At 56.2% G+C, this 13,480-nt stretch overlaps 1 long non-coding RNA gene across 7 annotated transcripts; it reads right to left on the bottom strand.

Moving 5' to 3' along the window:
- Nucleotides 1-239: 239 nt before the first annotated feature.
- LOC116157392 (uncharacterized) lies at nucleotides 240-12,637 on the bottom strand. 7 transcript variants are annotated; one of them, XR_010384330.1, is made up of 4 exons: nucleotides 7,468-12,637; nucleotides 2,902-7,370; nucleotides 1,097-2,815; nucleotides 240-736 (listed from the first exon to the last, which is right to left on the bottom strand). It is a non-coding gene; the product is annotated as an uncharacterized LOC116157392 (long non-coding RNA). The 7 variants fall into 7 exon arrangements; XR_010384333.1 differs by having other exon boundaries at nucleotides 1,097-3,515; nucleotides 3,851-7,370; XR_010384335.1 differs by having other exon boundaries at nucleotides 1,097-4,183; nucleotides 5,086-7,370.
- Nucleotides 12,638-13,480: the final 843 nt, after the last annotated feature.

Below are 13,480 nucleotides of genomic sequence, written 5' to 3'. Positions count from 1 at the left end.
GTTAGAAATTAGGAGTAAACTGTTATTTTAACATATAACAGCATGAACAGCGTTTGTAAAGTAAATTAAATACTTCGACACATATTACTCATAGAGGAAAAGAATATCAAAGAAATTTTAAAAATATGTACAGATAAATAATAACAAAAATACCACATATTAAATCTTTGGAAAACAGCTAAACAGTATACAGAGGGCAATTTATAGTCATAGGTACTCAAACTAGAGGGTTTTTTAAGGGCTGAAAAATAATAATTTAAGAATATAAGTAGGCCCCACGCATCTAGGTCATGGAGCTGTCGCTCACGGTCACCTCTGCAAATGGGCTCCGTGGTCTAGCGTCCCCGTCCCCACCACCTGTGATTGTGCGCCAAGACCCATGAGGGGTGGCCGCCAAGCTTTCCACCAGCCCACAAGCAAAAGCATGGCAGCCACCCCATCCTGCGGCTCCCTCGGGGCCACCCCCGACTCCGCCCGGGGCTGCCCAGCCCCACTTCCAGGACCAGCTCCTGCGGGAGTGCGGAGCACCCGGGGAAGCCAGCCCCCACCACTCGGTCTCCCCAGAGCCGGCCCGGCACACTGGTGGGCTAGCTGCCTTCTCGGGAAGCCCACTCTCCCGCTCAGGGCCACAGTGCTGGAGATCCCAGAGCACTTGGACTCACCCACACCTCCACCAGCACGATCACCTGTGCCCTGGCTCGGGAGGCCGTGGAGAAGCAGCTGCCTGGTGGCCAGCCTGGCAGAATGAACAGCAGGCCCCTGTCCTGAGTGGCCGCCACCAGCTGCCAGGCTCCCTTCCAATGCGCTAGGCCCACAGGAGCCCGCCCCCTCCTCTTCCCTCCCCTCCCCGAGACTAAGCAGGCTACGGCCAACAGAAACAGTTGGGTTCTTTAACATCAAAACAGCAAAACGCCAAAAAGGAAGTTGAGAGAACCCCTCTCTTTGCTATCCAAGCCACACGAGAGCCTTGCTGGCGCCTCATAACCCTGTGCCTTGCGCCAAGTAGACAATGAATTCCCAGCAGTCATCAAAAATACATATATGTAACTGTTTATGCCATTAAACTAATCAGATGGGTGGTTTAAGATCTACTTACAAAACGACTAGCAGTCTCGAAGGCGTTATACGAGTCGCACCAATGCGTCAGTAGAAAGATGGGAACCAGGCAAAGGGCATCGCTGAGCCGTCTGGGTGTGAGGGGCCGGGGCCGGGCTGTGGGCCCCTCTGGGCTGTGGGACCCTGCTCTGTGGTCAGCCAGTTTGCCCACGTCACCTTCAAAGGGGCTCTGCTGGTCATGTCCCCAGGCATGGAAGGGCGCCCCCAGAACTAACCGCAGGTGCAGTCACTCAGGACCTCAAGCTGAGCCGGGGTGGCGTCCTGTCTGGGGCTGCGGACCTGCCATGGGCATCAGAGGTTAGGAGGCCGAGGGCGGATGTGAGGCCGGCCCCCAGGACTGGGGGAGGGGGCCATTTGACTGGACACAGGAGGGCGCGTCTACACGTGTACTTGTATTTACACGTATTTCCACATTTCTTCATTTTCTGCTGCAAATGCCAGAGTTCCAAGGCGAATCTTAGCTGAGGTGTTCTGCCAGCTTCCCTTCCTGGCAGCCGCCTACGCTGGGCGGCCGAGCCAGCCACGCCCTGCTCCTTCCACTGCCCCTCCCGAGGGGCCCAGCTGGTGTCCTGAATGAGGTGGGATGGCGACTGGTCTGTCCCGAACATTCGCCACAAGAACAAAACGCACACCACACACTCAGTGTTTAGATGAGAGCTGCAAAGGGCTGAGGGCACCTATTTGGGTGAGAATTTCATGAAACATTACGCTTTACGTCAGTTATGTCTGTCTTACTAACTCTGTAAATCTGCTCCCTTAAATATCTGTCATTGACACATGAAATGTGTTACTGCTGCTGAACTGGATTTTTAAAAGTCAGACTTGATATTTGCATGTTACTTCACAATGACTAAAATCTCTCATACTATGAAATTGGCTTTCCTTATTTTGTGAATAAAAAGAGCTTCATAATCCTATTCTTAAATGGTATCTTTAGGTTACTATTTAAAGTGATAATTTTAGCTGTAGTTGAATACATTTTGCTTCATAAAACTAAGGCACTTGGGGAGGACATAGCTCAGAGGTAGAGCGTGTCCTTAGCATGCACGAGGTCCTGGGTTCAATCCCCAGTCCCTCCATTTAAAGAGGTTTAAAGAGATACAGCCTCACATGAACCACTGATTTGGCCTTCATGCCTGTAAGCGTGTTTGCGCAGTACGGTGAGCATCACGCAATCTGTACACGTGTGTTTAGCAGGAAAACCAAGGAATCTGTACTTTCCCCAGCAGCCGTGACTGGTCTTCCAAACTCTCAGCTTCATGGGGTGTTTTCACAACTAGAGTTAGAGTTGGGGTTAAAGGGAGGGTCTCACCGATCAATGGATTAACTGTCTTGTCAGAATGAAGAATGTGAGAAACAGGAATGTCTGCTCGTGTTGTTCTAGGAAAGGCTGACTTGTTTATTCAGGATGTGAGGTGAGCATGGCGCCCCAGGGTCCCAGTGTCCTGTGGTCCCTGGTGGGGGAGCTGGAGGAGAGGGTCACGGCCGTGCCCACGGCGAGCGGCACCAGTGCAGGTGCTCTGGGAAGTGGGTGCAGGGGACGGGCGGACGCCCCCGACTCTGCTGTGACACAGGCCTGGCTGGGCGGGAATCCGGGCTGTCGGGCTCCCAGAGGGGGTCTTTCAGGAAACACCCGGCTCTGGGATTCTCCCCGATTCTGAGGTGTCTGCAGGTGCAGCCCTGGGAGGGGCTGGCTGCCCTGTGGATGGGAGGGAGCACCAGGTTTGGCTAGATCAAGCACCTCCACCTCAGACTCTGCACTTGAACCCCACGGGAGTTCCTCACCAGGTGGGGGGCCCACACCGGGGTCGGGGTGGGGCGGGCAGCCAGTGGATGGGAGTCAGCCAAGTTCAACTCAGGTGCAGGAAGGAGAGGCGGGTCCTTCATCTGCAGGAAACTCCACGACCAAGACTTGAAGGTGGGACGGCCAAGCAGGTGTTTGGGGCGTTGGTACCAGCGCACAGAGGGAGGAGCCCTGTGGGTCTGACCCGGGGGACCAACAACAGCTGACAGAGGAGGGGATAAATGGATGGACAGACGGGTGTGTGGCGGGGACCAGACTGGGAACCGGTGACAGAGCTGCAGGTGACGGGAGGGCGTGGAAGATGGGGTGGGAGAGTTCTACAGAGAAAACACCAAATAAGTCACGGAAGGCCTCAGGCTGGGGCGCAGGAAACCGAGGTCCACGTGTCTGGAGGCGGTGGGACCAGCGTGGTGTTCAGAAAGGTGCTGGTGCCCCCTGCCGCCTCCGCTCAGAACAGCTGCCAGCCCAGCTCTCCTCCCCCCGGAGGGAAGCACCGTGTCTGAGGCCTGTTACTCACTGAAAGGAGAAACACAGGGGCAGGTGCCGGACGTCTACTTTAGAGTCTCGCCCCAGCCTGGTCATTCCCGACACTCACCTGGAAGGGACACAGGGCACAGACAGGTGGTGTGGTTCCAGGTAAGACAGCAAAGGAAGGAAGGAGAGACGGCTGCAGAGCACTGTTCCGGGCCTCCCTTCCGAGGGGGCGGGCTGCGTGGCTGGGGGGGGGGGTTCCTGACAGCCCTGTCAGGTCCTGCAGGAAACGCCTCCCTCAGGAGAGCCCCTCCATGGGCCTCAGCAACATCTGAGCACCAGGGGGTCTCAGGGTGAAACAGGCCCCCAACCCACCCATGGCAACATGGGGAGTCCCCAGAGAGTTTCTCCTGTCGTCCATCTGAGCTCCAGGGGCGAGTCGTGCAGCCGCCTTCTCACCTGCAGTCCCCCGTCCATTCCACAGCCGAGCATCCAGGCAGCCTGCTGGACTCTGAGACCAAACGTGGGAACGTCTGTGAGCATGCCGGGGAGAAGGTTCCGGAAGTGCAGCCCTCCCCAGCCCACCCACAGCAACAGCAGGTGCTGTCCTGGGTCTGGTTTCCCAGTCCTTTCAGAGTTTGCCCGGACCTCCCTGAGCCAGGGAGGTCGCCTGGAAAGGAGGAGTCACTTTCTCGGAACACAGTCTGTCAGGCAGTATCGTCAGGACGCACAGGGCGGCAGGCGGGGGCTCCCAGCGTCTCCACGGTCATCGCTTCGCGTCCATAGCTGTCACTGGGGAAGAGTTTTCAGACGGGGAGAGAGCTGAGCTGAGCTGGGGGCCGGCGGGGCTGGGGCAGAACTGACCACTCAGGGCCTGGTCAGAGGAGCCGAGACGCGGCCTGTCCAGGACACAGGCTGAGTCTGGAAGTCAGCATTTCTCAAATCTGGGTGATGTGCCCACCCTTTAAAAGTGGGGAAATCACCCAAATTAATTAATTTGAGAACTCTTTGCCTAAAAGACGAAATTTCTTTAATTCTATCAATTATTAAGTATCACTACAAGATAGGCCTTTCAAACTGCCAAAGTTAGAGATTATCACAAAAATGGAACCAGGCTTTGAAACACGTCTTCCTCCAGACTCGGCTTCTGACTCCCTGGACCCAAGTGAGCAGAGGCAGACCCTGATTTGGGGGCGCCTTGCAGACCCCTCCTGGAGAGGAAGGATGTAGGCTGTGACTCGAGGGTGAGGGGCATCCGACAGCCCCGGAGCACATGTGGGGCTCGTGGGAAGCACTGCAGCCGGACGCTGAAACCTGCTGACCCCGGGCAAGAGCGGCTCTCTGCAACTGAGGACGGAGCCAGTGAGCACGCTGTGTGCACACGGGGCTGTGAAGTCACACAGCAAGGCCCTGGGCCAGCCAACCGCGGCCGTGTGGGTGCAGGCGGGGCACAGCTTCTGCACAAAGCACCAAACAAGGCGGGTGGAGGGTTTACGGACCAGGAACCGCGGGGCAGAGCCGGCCTGTGGGAACGCGCTGGCCGCCTCTGGGCCGACACCCTGCCCGGCAAGCCGGCGGCTGTGCCCCTGGGGGCAAGTCACAGCCCCCCCACCGCCTTCCCTTACGGGGCCAGACGGCAGTTTACTTGTGTGTGTGGCGCATATGAAAGTGAGTTCAAACATGTCTTTCCTCACCTGGCTCTGGAGAAACAGGAGCCGACGAGTATCGACACCCAGCAGTGAGCGCTGTGTTTGGATTCCGTGGATTGGCTGGGTTTCATTCCGAGAGCGCTTGGGTCACAAAGTCTGGACTCCCTTGTTGTCGATAATCAAAGATGACTGACAGTCACGCTATTCTAGGTGTTACCAAAATGTGCTGATAGGAGTCACAGCAGCTGCTGCGATGGAACTGGCAGAACAGCTCAATGGACTGCCCTCTCACGCCCCCAGACCTCTTTTCATTAACCTGCTCACGCACTGGCCCTCTTCTGTTTCCCCAGAAACACAAGCTGTCCTCTTTCCCGCTCTGCTCTGGATGGTAGCCTCGTGCCCAGCTCACTGAGGACGGTGACACCACCTGCGCTGGTCTCCTTCTGGGCCAGCGTTTTCGCGTGTTCTGCCCCCAGAAGCCACAAAACGGCAATACAGAGCGAATGTACAAAGAGCTGAAGGAAATGGTACAGATTTAACCTACTCTTCCAGTTCTGACACCAAATCCCAGGGGCTGCGGATTTTCCTCACCACCAAGTGATTCTCGACGCCGGCTGTGTGTGTTCCCACTCAACTCAGTTCTGACACTGTCCGCGTGGAGATGGCGCCAGACCCCACCTGGGTTAAGGGCTGTGTCCTATAAGAGCCCCTCCACCCCCGCTTCGGTTGTCACCTGGGTGGCCAGGACATCACCTGTGCTTCTGACCAACAGGTCAGGGCTCCTGTCCCTGTGGGGCCTTCACATCCAACGTGGGTGGTGACTGAACTCAGCCTCCCGCCCTGCTCCCCTCCTGGGGGGTCGGAGGTCGGCTGGGACTCAGACCAAATGCATATTTCTCATTATAAATCACAATATCACAGTATTACACCAGGTCCTTGCAGTTTTAAAGATAATTATTACTGGAACGTTTTGGCCATTATCTGTGTATGAGTTTGTGTATTTTTTATAAGGTACACTAACACATGTATATTTTATACATACGATTTGCCAAGAAGAAACACCTGGCTCTGCTTACAAGCGTCCGTACGCACGGTTGTGTTTCCCGAGTCTTCGACGGGAGGACACACATGTACGTACAGCAGCGTCCACACCAGGCCCGTCCCTGAAACTTGCCAGATGTGCGCATCCCTCCTGTTCAGATGTGGAGCCTGGGACAGCCTCCCGCCCTGGGAAACAGGCTCCTCGTGTGAAGGCAGTGACACTCGGGGCATGTTGTTGGCAGAGCAACAGCACAGCCTGACCTGTGGGGCTGAGGGTGTGGGCCACCCTCCCAGACACTCAGAGCAACACAGGGGAGGGGGCTGAAGAGCCTGACTTTCAGGAAGACCTGCTCAGGGAGCCAAGGAGGCTTCCTGGGCCGTAAAGCTGGCAGCATTCCTGCGAAGCAAACCCACGCTGCGCGGGAATGGCTACTCACAATTCCCAGTGCTTCAGATCCCAACAGTGTTTGCATCTTATTCACAATTTCTAAAACCCTGAGACACTTCTACTCGTAGAGCAGACCTGAGTTATAGCCTGAAAGTGCAGGAGACAGTTTTGTGCAAGATGTTTCGCAGATATGGCATTCTGGTTTCTTAGAATAACTGCTTTATCCTTTTGCAAAGAAGCCACTGCTTCCTGAGTGACCTCCCGCTGCTCACGTTAGTCCCAGGAAAGAGTTAAGTTTGAAAAAGTGAAATTCCCTTGTCGGCCTGCCGTTTCATCCTTCAGTAACACCAAAACGTAATTCAGGTTTAAGTATTAGGAATATTTTTCTCTATATGAAAAATATAGCCAAACAGAACAAAATGCCCATGTACCTATACATGAAGGTTTAAAACTGTAACTGCGGTCATTCTTTTCTAATACAGATTTGGCAAAAAGAGAAAAAAAAAGAAAAGAGGGCCTTTGAGCTGAGCGGGGGCCAAGGTACTTCGGACGTCGGAGGTCCCAGGTGAGCTGACGGCTGTGCTTACTCCAAGTGCCAGTCTGCCCGCGTCTCCGGGAAGCTGCGGAGACCACAGGGGACACTGGGTTTCACTGACCAGGCGGGTCAGGACCGTGCAGGGCACACTTCCCGACAACACTTGGCTCGTATCAGTGAGGTAATATTTTCAAGATGACTCTGAAATGCATCGTTAATGAATTAAGAATGACACACCTGCAGACAGTTGGAGCAACACATACCCTTAGGTGCAATCCTGAGCTCTCAGAAACCACACGATCGTGTCGGCAATCAATGCCGCCGTCATCCTGTGTTCCCGAAACGTGGGCTGCGCGCCAGGCACATCTGTTTTGGCAGAAAGAAGATCGCTTTTTCCAATTTTCATGCCATTGCATTTGCTAAAATACCCTTTTGCACTTATAGCTCAGGGCAAATATCTTACTTTTTTCTCCCCTGCGGACTTCATGCTTCCATAGGACTTTCCCGAAAACAAATTGGAAGAGTCGAGTTAGTTCTTCAGTAAATATTCACAGCCAGGACTGCAGGCGCTGTGGGGAGGACACAGAAGCAACGACACAGCCCCGGGTCCTGGAATAACTACTGCCGTGTTCTATTATCTGATTTGTCTTGTATGACCTGGTTCGTGCCCTCAGGGAAGTTATCTGCTTAGACGATACGCAAGCACTTAAAGGGATGGGTGAAACCAAACGCCGTGTCCTACCATTTGTTCAGTAACGACCACATGCCAGACCCCAGGTAAAGTGTCATGTTTTCCATGATTTCCCCTAATTTTTGTCAAAACATCCCTTCTTCCCACTGAAACTGAGGCTCAGAGAGGTTGAGTGTTTTACCAAAACTCAAAAAAGCAGAGCTGAGACACGGAACCAGGTTGTCAAATCAGAGCACATCTGTCTCTTCCCACCATGCCCGCCCTGCGAGACCTCCATGCGGCCACTGTCGTGGGGTCTGCAGGGCCGTCTCTTTAGGGGCCCTGATTGCCTGCGTCTGCCCAGTGCACGTCCAGACTCACAGCAGGGTCGAGGGCCGGCCCGTGGGTCCCCAGCTACAGCCCCCATCGGCCGGACTGCAGGCGGCGGTCATCCCAGACGTTGTTGGCGGGACTCAGTTCCTCAACGAAGGCCTCCTGCAGCTCTGGCCTCTCCAGCCTGGCGGCTTGCTCCACCGGAGCCGGAAACGGGCAGAAACAGTCACAGCCCAATGGTGAGGTGGCCCTGTCGCTCTGTGCCAGTTGTTGGAAGCCCCTAAGCCCAGCCCACACTCAGCAGGAGGGAAGCTCTCGGGGCCTGAGCACCAGGACCGTCCCTGAAGGATGCCAGCTTTGGGGGGTGCGGGGTGAGGGCATAACTGGGCTGACAATGAATGAAATTTCACTCTCACCAAAGGACAGAATGTTCTCTGAAACTCAGAAGCACAGAGCCCTTGACAGCTGGTCCAAAAGCCAGTTTGAAGGAGAAACAGCTGTGATGACGTGGGAGAGGTGGCAGGGGTGGGGGGAGTGAGTGGAAGGAGGTGGAAACACTGTAAGGCCATGAGGACCCTGGAGGACCCCCGAGGCACAGCGTGGCCCCCATGCCCTTTCCCAGGCTGACACGAGGGCTTGGGCAGAGGGGAGGGCGGTTAAAATGCAGATCTGTGCACGGCATGGGAGCTGTAGGACCTTCTCAGATTCCAGGCAAAGTCACCTGGGAGCGATGGCCTGGCTTCAGGACAGTGTGGGCAGCAGGGGGACTGGAAGGCGGGCAGACACACTGCTCAGCGTCAAGGTCGGAACAAGGGCAGGGCTGACACTAACGGTCTTCATGTTGGTCCCTGCAGCCACTGGGCTGGGCTGTGTCCACTGTCCCCACCCTGTGTGGACAGGAGGGAAGGGGGCCTCCTCCACCTATGAGCACGGCCGCTAGACTGTCCAGGGAAGCAATGTCCATCCTGGGGCCGGGACCCCCGCCCTGACGGCCGAGCACTGCTGCCGGCGTCGTCTGCTCGAGCCCACACGCGGGGCAGCAGGCGCATGCACCTCTGCTCGGGGCTGGTGGAGCTCCGGACGGCGAGCTCCCAGGAAGTCTGCGTCCTCTGGGACCTGCCTGCAGAGACCGCCGGGAAGTCAGCTTCCCAACACTGCTTATCACCAGATTTTCCTGCTACAAGCCTCCATTGCAGGGTGTGTGTGACACCAGATCGTGGGAAACTCACCAAGTGTTCAGCCTCTTGTTTACTCGAGTGGATGCGATGGAATCAGCAGCAGCCCTGCCCAGAATCTGGGGAGTGAGTTTCTGGAATGGATTCTAAAATACTTGCAACACAGGGGTGGGCGTTGTCGGCCTTTGCAGTAAAGTCCGGGTCAATTACGAGCCGCAATGCTCTGAATTAATGCCACGTGACAGTGTGTTCAGGCTGCTTAACAGGCAGCGGTTTTAAAGGGACTTGACAAACTGAACTCTCGGCCTGTTTTCCCTTCGAGAGTCTGTGGTGGAACGCCCCCCACCGCCCTCCCTGGGAACGAGACGAAGAGTCTGCAGAGCCCAGAATTACCGCCCGTTACGCTTTGCTCGCTGACTGGGAGGTTTGGTGTCTCAGAGGCCCCACCACCCTCTCCATCTGGTACAGAGGGACCCTGTGAGCCGGTTCCACTCCCTTCAAACTGCTCCCAACAGCAAACCCGCCAGTCAGCACCCACAGAAACTAGGGTTAAACTAAAGAAACACTTTTCTCAGTTCCAAAAAGCATTTTGAGGCCCACCGCATGCTAGGCCTGCGGGAATCCCCAGGGACTTGGATCCAAGCCGGATGAGAACAGAAGGAGGAAACGCCGGGGCCCCAGACCCCTGCAGCCCCAATGTCCCGAGCTTCTCCTCACGAGCCTTTGACGGTGAGATTTTTCCTACACATGGAAAGAAAAGCTTTGCAGTCTATGAAAGGGTCTCACACAAAACGATACAGAACACAGTGAACAAAGAAACGCACTGGAGGTGCAGATTGGGGCCCGCAGGGGAAGAGCCTTAGGGGGGTCTGGCCTCTGTGACGCCCTCCAGGACCCTGCGTGGCCGAGGAGGTGCTGGCAGGGACCCCGGGGGCCGTCCCAGGAGGCAGGGCGCCACGTGACAGCTGGTCGCAAAGACGGTGGCAATCTGACGGCAGGAAAGAGGTGGGAGCCCCCTTTTCCCCGTGGGGCCATCCCAGGCCTCAGTCCACCCAGTCCAGCCTGACACACCCTCCACCGGGGTGGACAGCGCTCTAGCAGTTGCTCTTTTGGGCTCCTCCGGAGCTGATGCCCCCAGGGCCCCCGCCCAGCCTCCCAGTGCAGGGACCCTCACGTGGCCTCCTCCCTGATGATGCTTCTCCCACCGAGACCCCTCACCACCTCCTCTGCCCGTGTCCGCCTTCTTACGGACGTGGGGCAGCATCCCACTGGGAGGGAGCCCTCAGCCCGCCTCTGCCTCTTCCCCCTCCTGACTCGTGGTCCTGAGGACCTGGGCTTCACCGGGGGGCAGCAGCCTGTGCCAACCAGCCGCAGGCAGGGACGCTGATTCCCAGCTCCTGGCTCCAAAAGCTGACTTGCTTTTCTACATTCACTTGGTTGAGCTCAGAGGAAATCATTTCACACTCAGGAACGCAAGGAGAGAAGCAGTGGGGCGGAGACGTGTCCTCCATGGGGCGTCTGTGCGTTTGAGTGCAACCACACACCACAGACCATGGCCTCCCCACCTCCCACGACTGCGCCGCCCGCGTCCGACCCCCGGACGTTCTGGCCAGGGCTTTGAGACCTGCCTGCAGTTCAGGTGTGGAGACTCAAGGTGGCCAAGGCTGTAGGACCCAGGGCATCAGGCGCCTGTGAGAGTGAGGGACTCCAGGGGGCGGGGGGTGGCAAACCCCAAGGGTTTGATGCCGACCGTGATCTCAGTGCAGCCGCATGGTCCAGGGAGGGAACTTTCCCTCTGCTGGCAAGGGGCTCTCCAGGTGGGTGCACCCTGCTTGGGGGAGCTGCCTCCTGGGGGACCGTCCTTGGGACAAGGTGCATGTGTGTGTCCCTTGGGGGGATTCTGGTTGTGAAGACACAAACGGCGGAGCGCTGATGCCCAAGAGCCCCAGCGTCCCTGGTGATGGGTAAACAGGCCCCAGCGTGGGCAGCTCTGGTGACGTGGCAGAGTGGTCCCCACTCTGAGCTCTGCGGGTCCCCCTCAATCCCCTGGGGTCCGGGGCTGAGGGCCACACAGCCAGCACCCCGGGTGGGTTGGACCGCCTTATCCAGGGTCCGGGGAGGGTCCCGCACTCAGGCCTTGCTGCATAATACATGCTTAATGAGAATTCGCTCCTCACCCCATCACCTCTGGCTCACAGCAGACACATCTGGGTTTCTATCATGCCCTCCCCCCAAGAACAGAGCTACCCTGGGCCCTCTGAACAGTCCCCAAGGAGAGGCTGCAGTGAGGTCAACGCTGGTGGCATGGCCAGGCCAAGAATCCTCCAGAAATGACAGACCGTCCTTAAGGACAGGGCACGTGCCAGCCACCTGGGAAATAAAGATACTTCCTTAAACATGGTGATGTTTTCAACAAAGACTCTGAAACAATTAAAAAACAAGCAAACAATACGTGCAAAAAAGAGCAAAAAACAAGCTAACCTGCCACATGTTCTCATGCAAAAACATTGCTTTCCCCTGAAATTGCAGTTTGGATTGTTAATTCCATCAATTTACATGTAAATCTGAATTTCTAGCCTTTATATTGTGACACAAACCACCAAACTTCAACCTTGTTATTTTTTTTTTGAGGTTGAATCTTGGAAAAATTCCAGGTCTTATTTTCTCTTTTAGCTTAGGTCAGAAATTACCTGGCCTTTCCCTGTTGCACAAACTCAAGTCTCGGCATCTGAGGTGACAGGGCGTTGCTAGTTCTGCAGCCCGAGAGCCTGACTCCCGACCAGTCTCTGCCTCCCTCAGCTGCTAGGGCAGGGGGTCAGTCTGTGCTCTGCTCCCCGAATTCCTGCTCATTTTGCTGCAACATGATTCAGGTTGGATGCCCTCACCCCGACGGACATCCTCCGATGAACATGCCCCACAACCCTGACACACAGGTCCTCTGACTCTCCCTCCCCGAGTGGCTTCAAACTCATTAGATTCAGTTCCAGTTACTGGCCTTTCTTCTAGTTTTATTGCATAAAAACTAGAAAAAACGCTGGCATTTCTAGACCGTGTACCTTGAAGTGTAAGCGTAAGGATTAACCTTGGAACAGAAGCACCCATTCGCTGGAACTCGGTTAAAAGCGGCTGGTGGGACCAGGCCTCAGGCCACTCCTGGTCTCAGGTGAGCCCAGGTTCTGATAACACGTCCCTGTGATCTCATCACTTTCCCTCTAGAGTGGTGACCACACAGGCGTCATACACCGTCCACGGTCGGGCAGGATGCATGTCAACAACTGAAGCAGACGGCAGGCCGGTCCCACTTAAGTCACTCAGGAGCTGGAGACTCAGGGACGAAGTCCCCACCTGGTGCTCCAGGCCTTGGGCTCAGCCGGAACCACTCTTTACGTGTTTACTCGGTTCATCAGGCCAAACTCAGTGCCTGCCCTGTAACAGACACAGAGGTTGGGAGGCCAGTGAGGTGGCCCCCTCCCACCCCCCACCTCCCACCTCCCAGGACCGAGTGGTCGGAGCCTGGGATGAGGCAGGTGACCGTGAGCTTCCAACTCACACCTACCACCGAGAGGGACTCCGTGGTCTGAGTTCTTCGGGGCAGGGCCGGACCTTCATCTCTGCTCCCAGGGCCCTGGGCCCCGCCCACAGTGGGTGAGTAATGAACTCCCATGTTTTCCACCTGGGGGTCTGCTGGGCCGGGGGCACACTCCTCACCAACAGCCTGTCACCCCTCACATCCCCTTCCTGACTTCCTCCACCTACTGACACGGTGTCCTGAGACGAGAAGACAGGCTAAGGGACTGAGGGGGACCAGGAACGGGCTGTGTGCGGCCGCAGGTGAGCGCTGTCCGTGATCTCCCATCGCCCGCGTGCGTGTGCACACATGTGTGCGCGCAGGTGTGTGCGCATCTGGTACCCAGCGTGACTTGGGCACTGTCAACCTGGTTCACGTGAAGAAGGGGAACCATGCCCTCTAGTCCTGGCCGGCTCCCTCTAGCTGGGACAGCAGGCTTCCATCAAAGACGCCAGCCTCCCAGGCAGGCAGGCAGGCGACAGCCGGCTGGACGCCGGCCTCGGTGCATCAGCGCCCCCTGGAGGCCTTGTGAAAACACTGCCATTTAGACAAGGATTTGAGGAACAATGTGCCCCTGACACTGGCATGTGCTTTCTGAAAACTGACTTAGCAAGTCACCAACTGCCATGGAATGTCAGTAGATTTTGACTTCACTTCACTTGTTGGACCTTATTCCGAGTCAGTAATCGACACGCTGACGAGCGCCTCTAAAGCTGCAGATTTCCGTGTC

Source organism: Camelus dromedarius, chromosome 15 (genome assembly GCF_036321535.1).
Source record: "Camelus dromedarius isolate mCamDro1 chromosome 15, mCamDro1.pat, whole genome shotgun sequence".
In the NCBI taxonomy this organism is placed as follows: domain Eukaryota; kingdom Metazoa; phylum Chordata; class Mammalia; order Artiodactyla; family Camelidae; genus Camelus; species Camelus dromedarius.
Note: the sequence above shows the minus strand (reverse complement) of the source record. Positions and strands in the feature narration are given on the sequence as shown.